Below are 13,980 nucleotides of genomic sequence, written 5' to 3'. Positions count from 1 at the left end.
TCACTTCAGACACACACCAAGAATGTGTTTCCTCAGCGATGGAATTTCCCCCAGGTTATATTAGTACCTAATCTATAGCCAATCAGACCTGGAACCTCAGTTTAAAGGCTCCTTATTGCAAGAACTTGGAATACTCCAAAAAAAAAAAAAAAAAAGATTGTTAAATGAGTATTTGACAAATACATGTCTGGAATGGCTTTTTTGAATCCCATACTAGAAATTTCTGTATTTCATCCTCATGACATAATCCTAGCATACATGTTCCCTATTTCTGCAATGCTTTTGATTGCTTTTTGCAATCCCTATAAACTCTGAGGGATTGCATCCATTTGCGTGTTGTGTGTACTTGGAAGTGCTTTCTGTAGCAGTTTACTTTAGTCTAACTTTAGTTGGGCATGTAAGAAAAATTCATGAGCAGACGACCCAAACAAACACATAACTTCAGGTCTTTGCAATTCAATGAAAACATATACTGGAGATAAAGCAAATAAGCGTTGGTTTTTTTCCTGTTTTCATTGAAAGCTCAGCATATACTGTGCCACTGAGCATGAAAGAACAGTAAATTCTGTGTATTGATAGTGGTGAGATTTGAACACAGGATTTTATAGATGCTACTTCCTATATTTGCATTTCCCCGTGGTCTTTACCACAAATCTTTACCAGACAAAAGGAAGGACATGACACTCGTAAGGGTTTATGTAAGAAAACCAAACCAAACTTTCTCTCTTCTGTTCCATAATTCTCCTAGCTTCCTTCCTCTTTATAATGTGACGTGGTGTTCCACACAAACTTCCTATCTGATCTGCTGAAAGCTCAGCTGTGGTCATTTGCAGAGACCTTTGAAGCTATACATTTAATGTTTTTGGTGCAGCTATTGTCCACTTTATATCTTCAAAATTTAATAAAGCTCAAAGAAAGAAGATTTTATGCATTTCTCTATCTTAACTCTTAGGCACAAATTAAACATTGAACTCTTTGTCTGTTCTTGTGAATTGCAGGAATTCCCAAATTCTCACTGGCAATTTAGTGCTATTCTTCTTTGAAATTTAGTCTGAGTTTTTCAAATGATAGCCAGTTTGGCAATTTTGAGGTAAGAGTATGACACTGCAAAGGGAGAGGTTTGTACCTGGTGGGCTCCTCATGTGCTTTGCAGTGAGCTTATGATGCTTAGAGCCATGCTGAGTCAGTGTTCAGTGCTGGAAAAGGCTCCCTCTGCCCTCATGTTGATCAAGTGCAAACATTTCACAGGGGAAAATCTACACAGCTCTGGTCTAAAACTGATTTCTTATGTTTTTTTGTGATTTATTATTATGAAAAATAATCTGTATCAATAATGGATTTAGTGACTTGGTTGATCTAATGTGTTATCTGGATTAAATGAAAAACTAGCATCTCTTTGGGTAATGCTATCTCTAAATCAATTTTGAAGCAATTTGTGATGACAGAACACTTAATTGTCATCTGTTGCCTCTCAATATCATTAGAAGGAATTAATAACTCTGATGTGGCTTTATCTTAGTGGCCTCAGCAGTCCCTTCAGTTTCACTTACACTTGCTTCCATGCACAAGTATTAAGCTTCCTCTCTTACCTGCCCAAATCCATGCAACCCTTTTTGAACTAGCAATGGATCTGTATCTGAAAACATCATCTGTCTTGGACTCTCTAAAAGTACAAAACTCCACTGGAATTATTCACAGATTTCCCTGGGGGAGAGACTGACTGGAGTGTGAACCAAGCATCACATTTACATGTAAACCACGTCAAAGCCCTGGATTTGCATGCTCAAATATTGATGCTGGTCCTGCATTGCTCAGTGCAGCCCAACCTGAAAGGTCTTTGCAGCAGTCTGGAGCTGTGTTTGCAGCATGGCTTTCTTGTAAAAGCAACTGCCAAACAACTGTTTTCCAAAACTTAAATGTGTTTCCAATTTAGGGAAATTTGAAGTTGTTTACTGAAAAAAGTCCCATACTCTCTCCCTAAACTAACCAGCATAAGCATTCCAGGCTTTAAAGGGAACAGAACCAATGCAGAGGGCCCTTCAGCTGTGGGAAACTATGCTGAGTTTTTAATAATTCTTTTCAAATTGTTTTCTTCTCAAAGAGATTCCTAATCACCTTGTCTCCCAGTCTGGAATGGTTGCTGTGATCAAGGCTATAGGTGTGCACAGAGAGAGAAGAGAAAGGAGGCTGGGAAAGTGTTTTTATTTCTGTCCCTTGGTGCAGCGTGCAGTGCTGTCAGGTATGGATGGAGTGTTGCACTGATATATCCTTCCCACCAGAGCACAGATGGTTTCAGCCCTCAGGTTCTTACTGTGGAATGGTTCAGACTCCACATCCACACACAGCCTTTCCTTATTGTTATCTCTTTCTTTCTGGAAATTCCCACAGCAGCAAAACACAGTGACCTGCAAGAGGGAGCTCCACCTTTGGTCAGCATAAATGCAAATATCTTTTTGTGTCACCAAGCATAAGACTAAGTTAAAAAGATCTACAGGCACATGGACTGGAGTGCCTCTTCCATGCTCAATTTGAGATAGCAGGTTTTACTTGTGGAAAATAAAAAAACCAACAGTCCAAAGGGGATGGTTAGTAGGCCAGGCAAGGAGAAACATGGTATCAGTCTAATGAGAGAGACTTCAGTACTACAAATGTATGATTTAATGGGATGGGAAAGGATGGGCTACCTGTACTTCCAGGGAGAATTTGGATGGAACGTATTTTTATTTACCCTCAGATCTATGCAGCAAACAATTCAGGGGATTAAGTAGTCCAAAATCTACAGAAAAACCTGTTTTTAAGGTGAGCAAGATGCACCCTCTTTATCAAAACAATATGAAAAAGCTCTACTAGCAATTTTGTTGGTGTCTGTTTACACACTTTTCCAGCATTCGCAGCAGCTGTGAAAAATTACACCTCTAACAAACAACACACATGGGTAATTTCACAGCCCCTTTAAGGGATTTATTTACAAAACTTCCAGAACCAGTCTAAATAGCTGAGACAGTGGAATTTGTCAAGCTCTCCAGACAAACAAGCTTGGGAAATGGAATGATCTAAAACTGCACAAGCAGCTCCTCTGACAGTTGCAACTTACAAAACTTTAGATCAGAAGTGTCCTTCTCAGCTGAGCTTACACAAAAAGCAAATGCCCACCAGCTGCCTTCCCCTCTGTTTTTAGCCTAGCAGTCTCCACAGGTGTTTGCTCTTCCTGGTAATGCCAAAATACTTCTCCTGAGCAGCTGCTGACAACCTCCCCTTGTCCTCTGAGGAAACTGGCTGAGTGCTGCCAGCTGCTTGGCCATGTTTGCCATGTTTTATCCCTTGGGCAGCCAGGTCATCACTCCCAGGTGCCTGCATCCCTTGAGAATCCCTAATACATTGCATGCACAAGTCCTGCTGCAAATGCAAGCTTATCCCTCACCACCTGTCCTGAAAACTGTGTCTGAGAGGCCAAGGTCTTGATCTGACCCTTTTCCTCTTTTATTCAGCTCCAGGTAGGCTGGCTTCCATTTCAGGTCAAAGCCTTTCCCCCTGGGGGCAGAAGAGTCTCTGTTACCTCCTCACCTCTAGAATCTATTTGAGCCCAGCTCATCTCAGCTCATCGGAGAGAAGATTTTTTCTGTCCTCTAGTCCAGGGAGGTCTTGGTTGGTTCCCTGTGCTCACTGCAGTGACCTGAGCTCATGCTGGGCTGTGGTGGTGGGGAAGCTCCAACCCTCCCGTGCTCTCATGGCTGGGTGTGATGGAGGGCCCGGTGCTTTGTGAGGAAGCTGGGCAGACACAGGGAGGGAAGGGGGTTCTGGAGGGGCTGGGAGGGTTGGGGCAGCAGGGCTATGCTGACCTGGAGCTGCAGGATGAAGCCTTTGAGGGTGTCAGGTTTTCTTGTCAGTAGCAATTCCGGTGCGATCAGGCATAACTCTAACTTGGAGCCCCAGGGAAGGGGCTCCATAATGGCTCATTGGCTTTGGTACCACTGTGGTGAGGAAAGCAAAGATTATGTAATTACTTGTTCTGTGGGTATGATTGTTTCCAGTGGCCTTTCTCTGTTCCCATAGCCATGGCTTGTCATTGGTTCAGCTTGCCTGATGTTTCTTGTGACTCACCTGTGGAGAATTGCTGTTCTAGCTCATGAAATCTCCATATCATGTGGCAGGCCTCTTTGTTAGACCAGCAAGCTGAAGCAAAATCACTACCTTGGACCTTGGAACTGGCTGGTGGGTAGCAAATCTATGTATCAGCACCCTTTTGGAAGTACCATGACTGAGAGGTTACTATTTTATCTACTTTCTTGCAAACCCTGATGCTCCTAACTAACCCCCCCTTCCCACCCTGTTAAACCTGGGCTCCATGCCTGCTGCTCTGCATCCTTTTCTTTCTGGAGATTAATTGCATAGTTTAGCCAACATGCTGTATGCTTTTCTTCTTTTTTTTTTCCCCTCCCTCTTTTTGTGACTCAGATTTGTATCTTGAGTAATTGAAAAATTTTTCAGAAGAAGGAATTTCGTTTCCCTCTGCACTTGGCACAGCTTGTAGGAGAGCACTGTTAAACTCTGAAAGCTATGGACAGATAACAAAAGAGCAGAGCATGTAAAATGTGGGAAGGCACATGCACTCAGCCATAGCAGCACAACAAGCTGATTCTCTGTTTTATTTCCTTTGTCTATTGAACTTCAGCTTACTGCTTCACTGTTTCTGTTTAAGACCTCTTAATCATAGGGTAGTGGGAGAAATTAGTGCTTCTGCACTAGCATCAGTCCAGTTTCTAGAAGTTAGCCATCCTGAGAGATCCTAATTTGCAGTTAGTGCTAATTCAATTGCTTTTATTTATTTATAATATTATTTTGAAACCCTGACAAAAATCTAGGTGCCAGGAGCTATATAAATAGAGGAAAAAAACCTCTCTCAAGAGGCACAAGTCATAGTGTGGGCCTTTGCATTCAGGAGTTACTTAGTCCTGGTAGCTAGAGTGAAGTTCTAAACCAAGACTGAAGAAATCTGCAATGTGTATTTTGTGGAAACTGTATTTACTTCTTTGTTAGAAGAATTTAATTAAAACTTTCTCATTACAGACATTTAAGTTTGACTTGGCAGTAACTGGTCCTTTCAGATACCTGAAAAGCTGATGTGTGTCTGTTATCTACAAAGCACTAATACTTGGACAAAACAATGGGGCTTTTACTAATTTTTTTTATTTCCTAGTGCTGTTATTACAAATCTTGATTATATAATGTGCCTGTAGCATCTACTAAGCTTCTAACTGGCTGTGGCAAGGAGTGGGACTTAGCAGTTTGTTTTGCTTCTTGCAATGTACATGAAATACACTGTTGTAAGAGATTTCTAATAATTATGCTGTTACAGCTGTGTGCTTAAGGTACTTCTGCCTTTTAAGGCAAAAATTCCAGACAGAGGCATAAGAAAAACAGCAGGATTCAAGTTTGGACTCAAGTCACACAAAGGTAGCTGGTATCTGTTCAACTACCTTTGACAGTGACACTCAGGGTACAACTGCATTTTCATTCTGCTGAGTGGGAATTCCAGGATGAGATTATTTGAAATGGATGTGTGGCACTTCTCTTTGCTGATTGTCCAGCTCATGATAGTGCACATATATCTCCATTTTATTTATCTATGCAAACATACACATATAAAGATTATTTTTATATATACATGTGAATTCCCCTTTGCTTTTTTCTTTTGGTATTTACACATATATTAAAACTGTGGCATACAAAGTGTGGTGTGATAGTGTAAGAAAGCTGGAGATGACATCAAACTAGAGTCATGGTTGGTAGCTAGAGACAAACATCTGCAGAAAGGACCACGAGGGAGCAGTGATGGGGAGATGTGGGCATGCATCTCACTCTCAGGAGAAACCTAAGGGCTCTCCCCCAGCTCGAGTCTCTCCTTGCCAGAGAACAAGACAGCTGAAACTCGTGTGGTGGTGATAGTATCCTTTTTCACTCAGTTTCAGAAGGAAATGAGTTACGCAACTGCAGCTTATGTCAGAGTCCTCAAGTAGTTTGTGTGCTTGTTCCACAACTCAGCACAATTGGACGGAGCAGGAGAGGTCCCAAGACATTAAGTGCTCTCAGGTTTTGTGTAAATCAGTAGCTGGGCAGAGGCAAGAGGTATTTGCACCATTTTAACCCCCCATTAAGGGGAGGAAGTGACCCTGGTTCAGTCAGTGTGCCAGCCCTGCAGCCTGCACTGCCGGCTCCTCAGCCTGAGGCCAGGCAAGATACAGGAGAGACGTTCTGGGGGTCTGTGTGTGGGGTGAGCTCTGGGGACATGGAGAGGAATGAGGATCTTGTGGGACAGTACAGTAAGCCTTGGATGCAGCTGGAGGTACTGCTGCATCAAGGAGGACCTGGCAGAAGTTCTGTGGTTTTTGTGGTTGTAGTGTTCAACTCACTAAGTCAATAATGTACAGGAAACAAGGATTTATAGCTCACAAGCAGTTCCTTTGATTTGAACCATGACCCCTATTTTTCACTGAAAATAGTGAGAAAATCCAGAGCCACCTCATGACCCCAGTGAGCAGTTCTGCAGAAGATGCCTCACGATGAGCTCATCAGTGTCACCCTTCTCCACAGGAAGGTGAGCTCCGGGGCTGTGTGTGACTCCTGCCTGTGAAAAGAGAGAGCAGCTCTTGGTCAGTGCTGAGGAGAGGCAGTGGTGGCACACTGATCACAGGGAGAACCGTGGTAGGAAGCAAGGGAGGAATCCTAGAGGTGGCTGGCTTCAGAGTCCACATTACTTTACTACTGGTAATGGTAGACAATGAAGCTTTCCCACAGAATGTCAGCAGTTGGAATGAAGGCATAGAAATCATGTGATTTAATTGCATGGATGTGTAACTTTCTGTGTTTTTAATGATCTCTTACCAAAAAGCTCTTTCTGATATCATTATTTTATATATTCCTCCTAGCGCAATAATTTTTTTTTAATTTTACCAGTTTAGATGGGTTTAAGACACACAATTGCATGATTATAACATAAGCCAATATAAATTTTGGGAGTAGAGACAATAATTATCTAATTAGGTAATCTTTTGCAAGAAGGAAGGTACTTCACATTAACTGCATATGAAATCAATGTGAAGAATTTCCTTAGAAATTGCAAATTACTTTTATTTTTCTTTGAAAATTACCAGCCCTCAACCTGCATCCCCACCTGCAGAAATCTTCTTTGCATAGGGTGGTTCCAGTGCTTTCTACATACTCCCTTCCCCCTTCTCCTGCTTCTACATCTCTTAGTACTTTCTCAGAGGGGGAACAAATTCTGTAGCATATCTGGAAACGAAAACTCCATCTGTTTTTGTTTCTTCTTCTTTTTTTTTTTAAATATAGTTTCTCTTTAGCATTTTGTTATCATCTTGACCAAGTGACAGCTGGCTAAAGCATTGTGTTACTGATTCCAGAAATCTCTTTTGGAGATTGGCTGGAGCAAGATGCACTGACTTTGTTTGAGCAATACTCTGAAAGCATTCCATGCTGCCTGCAGGTATTGCATTGATCTGACTCATGTCATCCTGGCTGATATAAGTGATTTTGCATCTGGAGTAGAAAATTTTGGGTTTTTCCCCCCCTCATTTTGAGTGGGCCCTAATCCTTTCCTCCAGGTAGAAGCTTGGTTTTGGCTTGCAGCATGTCAAGATGAAATTTATACCTCCATTTTAAGAAAAAGGAAGTGCTGATGAAGACTTCAGCAGTGTTTCCCATGAGCCAAAATTAACAACTGAATCTGGAAGGGTGCGGGGGAAAAAAGCTTACTCAAAGTTAGAAGGATCTGAAATGTTTTCTGGGGTTTTCTCAACTTTTTAATGCAAAAGGGGAATAACAATCTTTAAGAACAGAGGGAGCAGAATTTTTCTTGTGGCAAAGTGGGAGTTTCCCATTCACGTGAAATCCTGGGTTAGACCTCAAGCAGCACTAAAAAGGTAGTAGAACAAAATCTGTGGAAATAACTACTGCAGAAACTAACTGAGGTTAACCTTGGCAGCAAGGAGAGCTGCTCTCTGTTGTATACTGGTATTTTTGCAGTTATAGTTCCCTTTCTCTTGTATGTTTTTGCTTCCCAGCCTTTTTTTTTCCTCATGCTATGCCACTCTGCACTCCTAAGGTTTTTACCTCCAAAAGCTTTCTGGTTCTTGGTCAGCTTTACTCTCAGGACTCCTTTAGAGGAAATGAAAATTGAGAGGAGTCAGAAGTGATGCTAGTTCACAACTCTTCTAATCACACACCGAGGACAAAATACCATGTCTGCCAATCTCTCATGGTTTTGTGAATCATATTGTTAGCCACTGTCAGTCTTTTATTTTAAAAAAGGCTCACTCATGATTTATACTTTTAAAAAATTTTTGATGAGTTATTACACTCCCTCATGAAATTATACTTTTTAAAATTTTTGGATATGACATTTTGGAACTTCATTTTTCTGGAAATAAGGATAATTGAAATATTTTCTTGGAGATAGACACAACTGTAACCAGTTCCAAAATTTACTGTGCCTGCTAGGTGGCTAGACTTTATTTGATTGAAAAATTAATTACTGGTTCCCCTGGAAACAATGAGCAACACAGATGCTTCATCTTAGCCACAGATCTGTGCAGAATATGTTCAACTGGTATTGCCTTCATCCGTTTGACTTTATAGGATGCAAGTTGGCCAAGGTGGAAAAGAAAGGATTCAGCTTTGAAAGGGGTTGAGCAATGCTAATGATGTGATGGTCCAGAATTGCAATGAAGAATGTGTGACTTGTGCAAACTAGGAGGTGCAGACAAAAGATTGAAAGAAACCCCCAAGTGTTTCACCTAGTGATGGACCTTTGTGACTAGACATCAAAACTAGCACCCACTGTGACCTCTTTCTCTAATGGTTGCAGAAATAGAGAACCAGTCTCCTTGCTCCTTTCCTGGTCAGGTGAGCTAAGGACCAAGCAATTAAAACTGCTTAGTACTGGGATGTATCAGCTTAGTGACGTGCAAATAATCCACAAGGAATTAGGTAAACTAAGCTTGTCTAACACAAGAATTCAGATTAAATTACATTTATCTAAAGCTCATTCTGAAGTGAAAAGAGAAAGTGAAAACAGACTTATTGTGATTTCATTGGGATGCAAAGCTCTGGCACTTCTGTTTCAATAGTACTTGTTAAAATGTCCTTTTGGGTTTTGTTTTCATTTTCCTTTTTCCCCACCTCTACACTTTTAATCTTATTCCATCATGTGCAGTTTTCCTTGCCGTGATTGCTCCCAGTGATGAGTCCTACAGACTCTCACTGCTCTGCCCTCACACTCTTGTTCTCCCCTTGGCCTGTGCTCTTGGTACCTCGAGCTGCTGAGCAGGCAGGGGCTGTGCCTGACGTGGTTCCCTGGTGTCCCCAGCTGCCCCTGCAGGGACAGATCTTGGCCCCCTCCCACAGGGACCCGGTGGGAAAGGCTCCCAGATGTGCAGAGCTGGCTAGAAACAGCTGCACACAGCGTAACACTGAAGTCAGAGCTCTCTGCGACGTCAGTGGCCTTGCTTGGAAAAACAGTCATGGAATCAAGCCAAGCTGTATCTTTTATTTTCCATTTTTTAAGAAGCAGTGTTACATAATCTATTTCTTCTATTTTAAATTCTTATATTAATTCAAAATTCTAAGTTTAATTTGAAAACAAAATCGATGGAAACAAATCATATGTAATTGTTACTTTAAAAACTTGGTCTTTCACTCAAGCAGGAGTAATAGATTTTAGTAGTAGTTATAAATATATCCAAGTAGTTTTTAGTAGTAGTAGTTATAAATATAAATAGTTAGTAGTAGTTTTTAGATGCAGATATGCATCTTTTCAACAAAAATTTAGTTTTATTCTGAAGGAAATCGCCTAGCTTCTATGTGATCATTTGAAGTGCGACATCATCTCTGGAGGATATGTTCTTGTATTTCAACTAAAAAAAAAAGTGTGTTCCTTTCTTTCTTTACATTTCTTTACTCTGACTTACCTTTTGGTATTGTATAACAACTTGGAATGTGCACAAAACATCTATTTTTGTATATTGTTATGTATACTTCATCCAAGCCTTGTAAGCTCTTCCTAGCTGCGCTACCGACACTGTCTGTTATGGTTTATTGGATGTTTTAATCCTTTAATTTATTTGAATGGATGATGTGATGTCAGGAGGGAATGAAGAATGCAGTGGACTTTGAAGGTGCTGTGCAAAGTCTCAACACTGACTTTACATTACATGCTGACAATAATGACATTTCTGCTACTGGGAGCTCATTCTACTTGAGACACATTTTGGTTTTGTGGATCATCTGAAAGCAAAGCCTCTAAATGCAGCTTCTGTTTTCTAGCAGTGTGAGCAAAGCGCTGTATCTCACTACTCCTAAAAGCAGCTGGTAGTTCTGCAGCTTGCAGCTGAATCATCCCTGAGTGTTTATTTTACAGCCATTCTGTGGTTTTTTCACCCTAATTGCTGTGGGTTATTTCATACCCCAGAATTATTTTGCCACATACAAAGCAAGTTAATTCCTGCTTGCTTAAATGGCTTAAATCCTGTTCTGATTACATGTCTTCTAACTTGACAGGAATCATAACCATAAGTGCTAGATCCTATAGAAAATATCACGTGTAATTCAGAATTGGGCTAATTATTAGTTCTTTACTGAAGAGGTCACTAAAGCTTGTATGAATTTGGTCTACAAAGCTCCTTTGTTGGACTCTGTTCTTAGCTGAAGGCCAGTGTAATCCCTAATTGTGCATCCCACAAACAAGAATGAGACTGAGCAAAGAATCCCTCAGTAACATGCTGGGCAGGTCTCCACTGAGGAGATGTAGGGCTTCAGCCTGCTGGAAATGGGTGGCCTGTGTTTCAAAGGACTTAAAAGTCCTGTACAGTTCAGCAGTCTGGGACACTGCTTTTGGCAAAAAGCACAGTCAGAAACAGCTGAGATTCCTACTGGTGCTCTGCAAGTTTAAGAGGTGTTGTGAATGTGAGACTGAAGGAAGACAGTGTGTTCTGGCATCATTGTCTTATTTCTTTGCAAACAAAAATATCCTTGCCCAAAAACAAAAGAAAAGGGGGAAAAAAAAGAAAAAGAAAAGCAAACTTCTGTGAAGGCAGATTGAGTAGCTTTAGATATTACTGTTTTCCTTAAAGAGGAAGGAGACAAAATCCTGGTTGTCTTTTTTGGTTGGAAAGCCAGTTGAGCCTTGGGGAATGTGGAGCTGAAGGAAATAATGAACAGGGGGTAGAACTGAGCACAGTGCAGAGGAAAAGAGGCTGGAATAGCAGGGCTGTCAGGTGTGATTTATGAGGGAGGAAGATGGTTTAAGGTGAGCTGCTGGATCCCCAGAGAGGCTGGGAGGAGGCTTGTAGCAGTTGATTAGAATCACTTGCTGCTAAATTGCCTAAGACAAACTTGTCTTTATGACATGGATGCCCACAAAGAGGAAAATTAAAGTATACTGCAACAAGGAGTAATTTTTGAGTGCTTATAGAAGCATTTTCTCACTTTGGGGTTAGAGATGCATTCTCTAACAACTCACCTTAGTTAGAAACATTCCTGTTGTGTATTAAAAACTTAAAGGAGGATACTGAAGTTATTAGATAAAATAGATCAGCACCATCATCTTATTTGTCCTCTCCGCTAAAAACTCTAAGTTCCTTGCCACCATAAAACTCTGAATTATTGCTTCCTGGAGAAGATTTTGATAACTTTTAATCTTTGTTTTGTAAGAAATACGGCTTTTTATGGCTCCACGCTAATGTGTTGTTCCATAAATCATTGTAGGACAACAGTAGATCTCTGATTGAACCTGACATGAGGCCCAGGTGTGCCAGAATCTTCCCAGAAGAAGCAATAGAAGACTCCTGTAAGGTTTCCATTGTACTCTGTTTTGAAATGAAATTAGAAGTAACTACAAGGAAAAAAACAACATATTACTGATAATGAGTATGAGATTACTCATTTCCCAAACATTGGTAGACACTGGCTAATAACAAACCTAGCAGCAGGACCAGGAAATTAACTGGCTTTGTTGGGTCAACTGGCTTACAGCCTTCCTGCTGATATTTAAACAGTGATATGAAATATAAATACCAAGATGTTTCTGTTGAAAAAGAAAAAATTCTACTGCTCCCACTCCCTGCTCAGATTCTTTCCATCCTCACCCAAAGTCCAGCTCTCAACCCACTGTCTTTACATGTTGACTTTTAATACTTACTTTATTTTTTAACAATCAGAACAGCATCTCAGTATGTGTGAAAGTGGGTTGAGATCACTCTCTTCTTTATGGGCTTCTGAAAATCTAGGTCAGAGTGTATTCAAATTCTGACTGATGTAATCACTTCTGGTGGCAGAAAGTCTAATGGAGCAAAGCTATTTGTACTTGAATGTCAACTCAAATGCTTCCCATACTGAGGGTTTTGATCTCATTCCTTCACGAGCAGTACAGATAATGAAGAAGTCTGTGACACAATATCCTCATTGTACAAATGACTCTTGGCACTTTGTCTTTTTATTCTTGCACACAGATGAAGAGGCTGCTTGGCTTTCCAGCAGAGAGTGAACTGCATCTTGCCAAAGAGGCAGAGGAAGCAGAAGGGTGGAGGAACAAATGTGTGCATATGGTGGAGGTGCCTTTGATTGTGGCACTGTGAGCGTTCATGGGGCGTGTTCAGCCTGGTTAATGACACCTCCTGTTTCAGTTACTCCAAACATTTGACTTCAGCTCAGGCCCTGAAACCCATCAGCTCTCTGAGTCTGGCACAGAGACAAGAGTTCCCTGAGGTCTCTAAGTGCTCTTTGAAACTAGCCCTGCTGTGAGCAGAGGGCTGGCCTAGGTGATCTCTACAATTTCCTGCCAGCCTCCAGAATTACATGGTTTCCTCTGTTTCCATAGGGGCCTGAGGCAGCCAGGTAATAATGCTTGTGCCAGGCACTTCTGCTTCCCAGGGAGGGAGATGGCTTCTGGATTTTCTCCAGTTCTGTGGAGATCTCCCAGTATTTTTCACCCTTATCTGTGCTCGGCCTTCACAATTGGAAGAGGAGCAATGAACCCCAGCAGGGCCCTCTCCCAAGTGCTGAGCTTTTTTGTTACTTTCTGCTAGCAGGGTGATGACCTTTTCTTTATCCTTGACTTAGTTCTTCATGGAGTCACAAAACTGGCAGGGGTGCTCCCCAAGAGGAGCCCTGCCCCATTCTCCCCGTTCCCATTGCAGTGTGATGTGGTGGCATCGTGTTTCCTTCTCTTTGGTGACACACTTGAAGTGGGCTCTGTGGCTGCCCTCCCTCAGCACTGGCTCTGAGGGCTCTGACCCTTTGGAGTCAGCAGAGTGGGGCAGGACAGTGCTTCCTGAGAAGCTGTGAATCACTTCCTGGGCCTTCATTTCCCCTCTTCATCACAAGCACTGGGGATCCAGACACCCACTCAGCCAGGAAGGAGCCCTCTTACAGCTGGGGTGCCTCAGTGCAGGGGCCTGCGCCGAGTCCCCAGCTGCCCAGGGAGCTTTGTCACAGCTTTGGCTGCTCCTGTGAGATGGGTGGGAGTGGAGCTGAGTGCTGGGAACACCAGCAGCATCCTCTTCACTGGCACCAAGCTGGAAGGAGAGCAGCTGTGAAATTTGTGCTGTGCTGGGGAGGGATTCAGCATTCACAGCCTGGATCAAACAGCCTGTCTGCTGGACATGCTGTTAGTGTTTGTTTATTGTCAGTGTCCAGGGACTGTCCTGATGGATGAGGATCTCTGTTGTGGCTGGTGCTGTGTAAACTTGTGGTGCCTACAAACATCATTCTTCTCACACCCCCACCTATACAATCTATGCATTGGCTGGAAAAACACAGGGCAACAGGAAGGGCCAAGCAGGTAGAAGAAGGTAGGGAAGCAGTTTCTTAACTGTGTGCCATGGAAAAGGGGTTGTGTGTCCTTGGAAAAGGACAACAAAATGCTTTTTGCTCCAGTTTAATGGGTATTCCTTGCAAGCACGAGTTTAT

Source organism: Ammospiza caudacuta, chromosome 9 (assembly GCF_027887145.1).
Source record: "Ammospiza caudacuta isolate bAmmCau1 chromosome 9, bAmmCau1.pri, whole genome shotgun sequence".
Lineage (NCBI taxonomy): Eukaryota > Metazoa > Chordata > Aves > Passeriformes > Passerellidae > Ammospiza > Ammospiza caudacuta.
Note: the sequence above shows the minus strand (reverse complement) of the source record.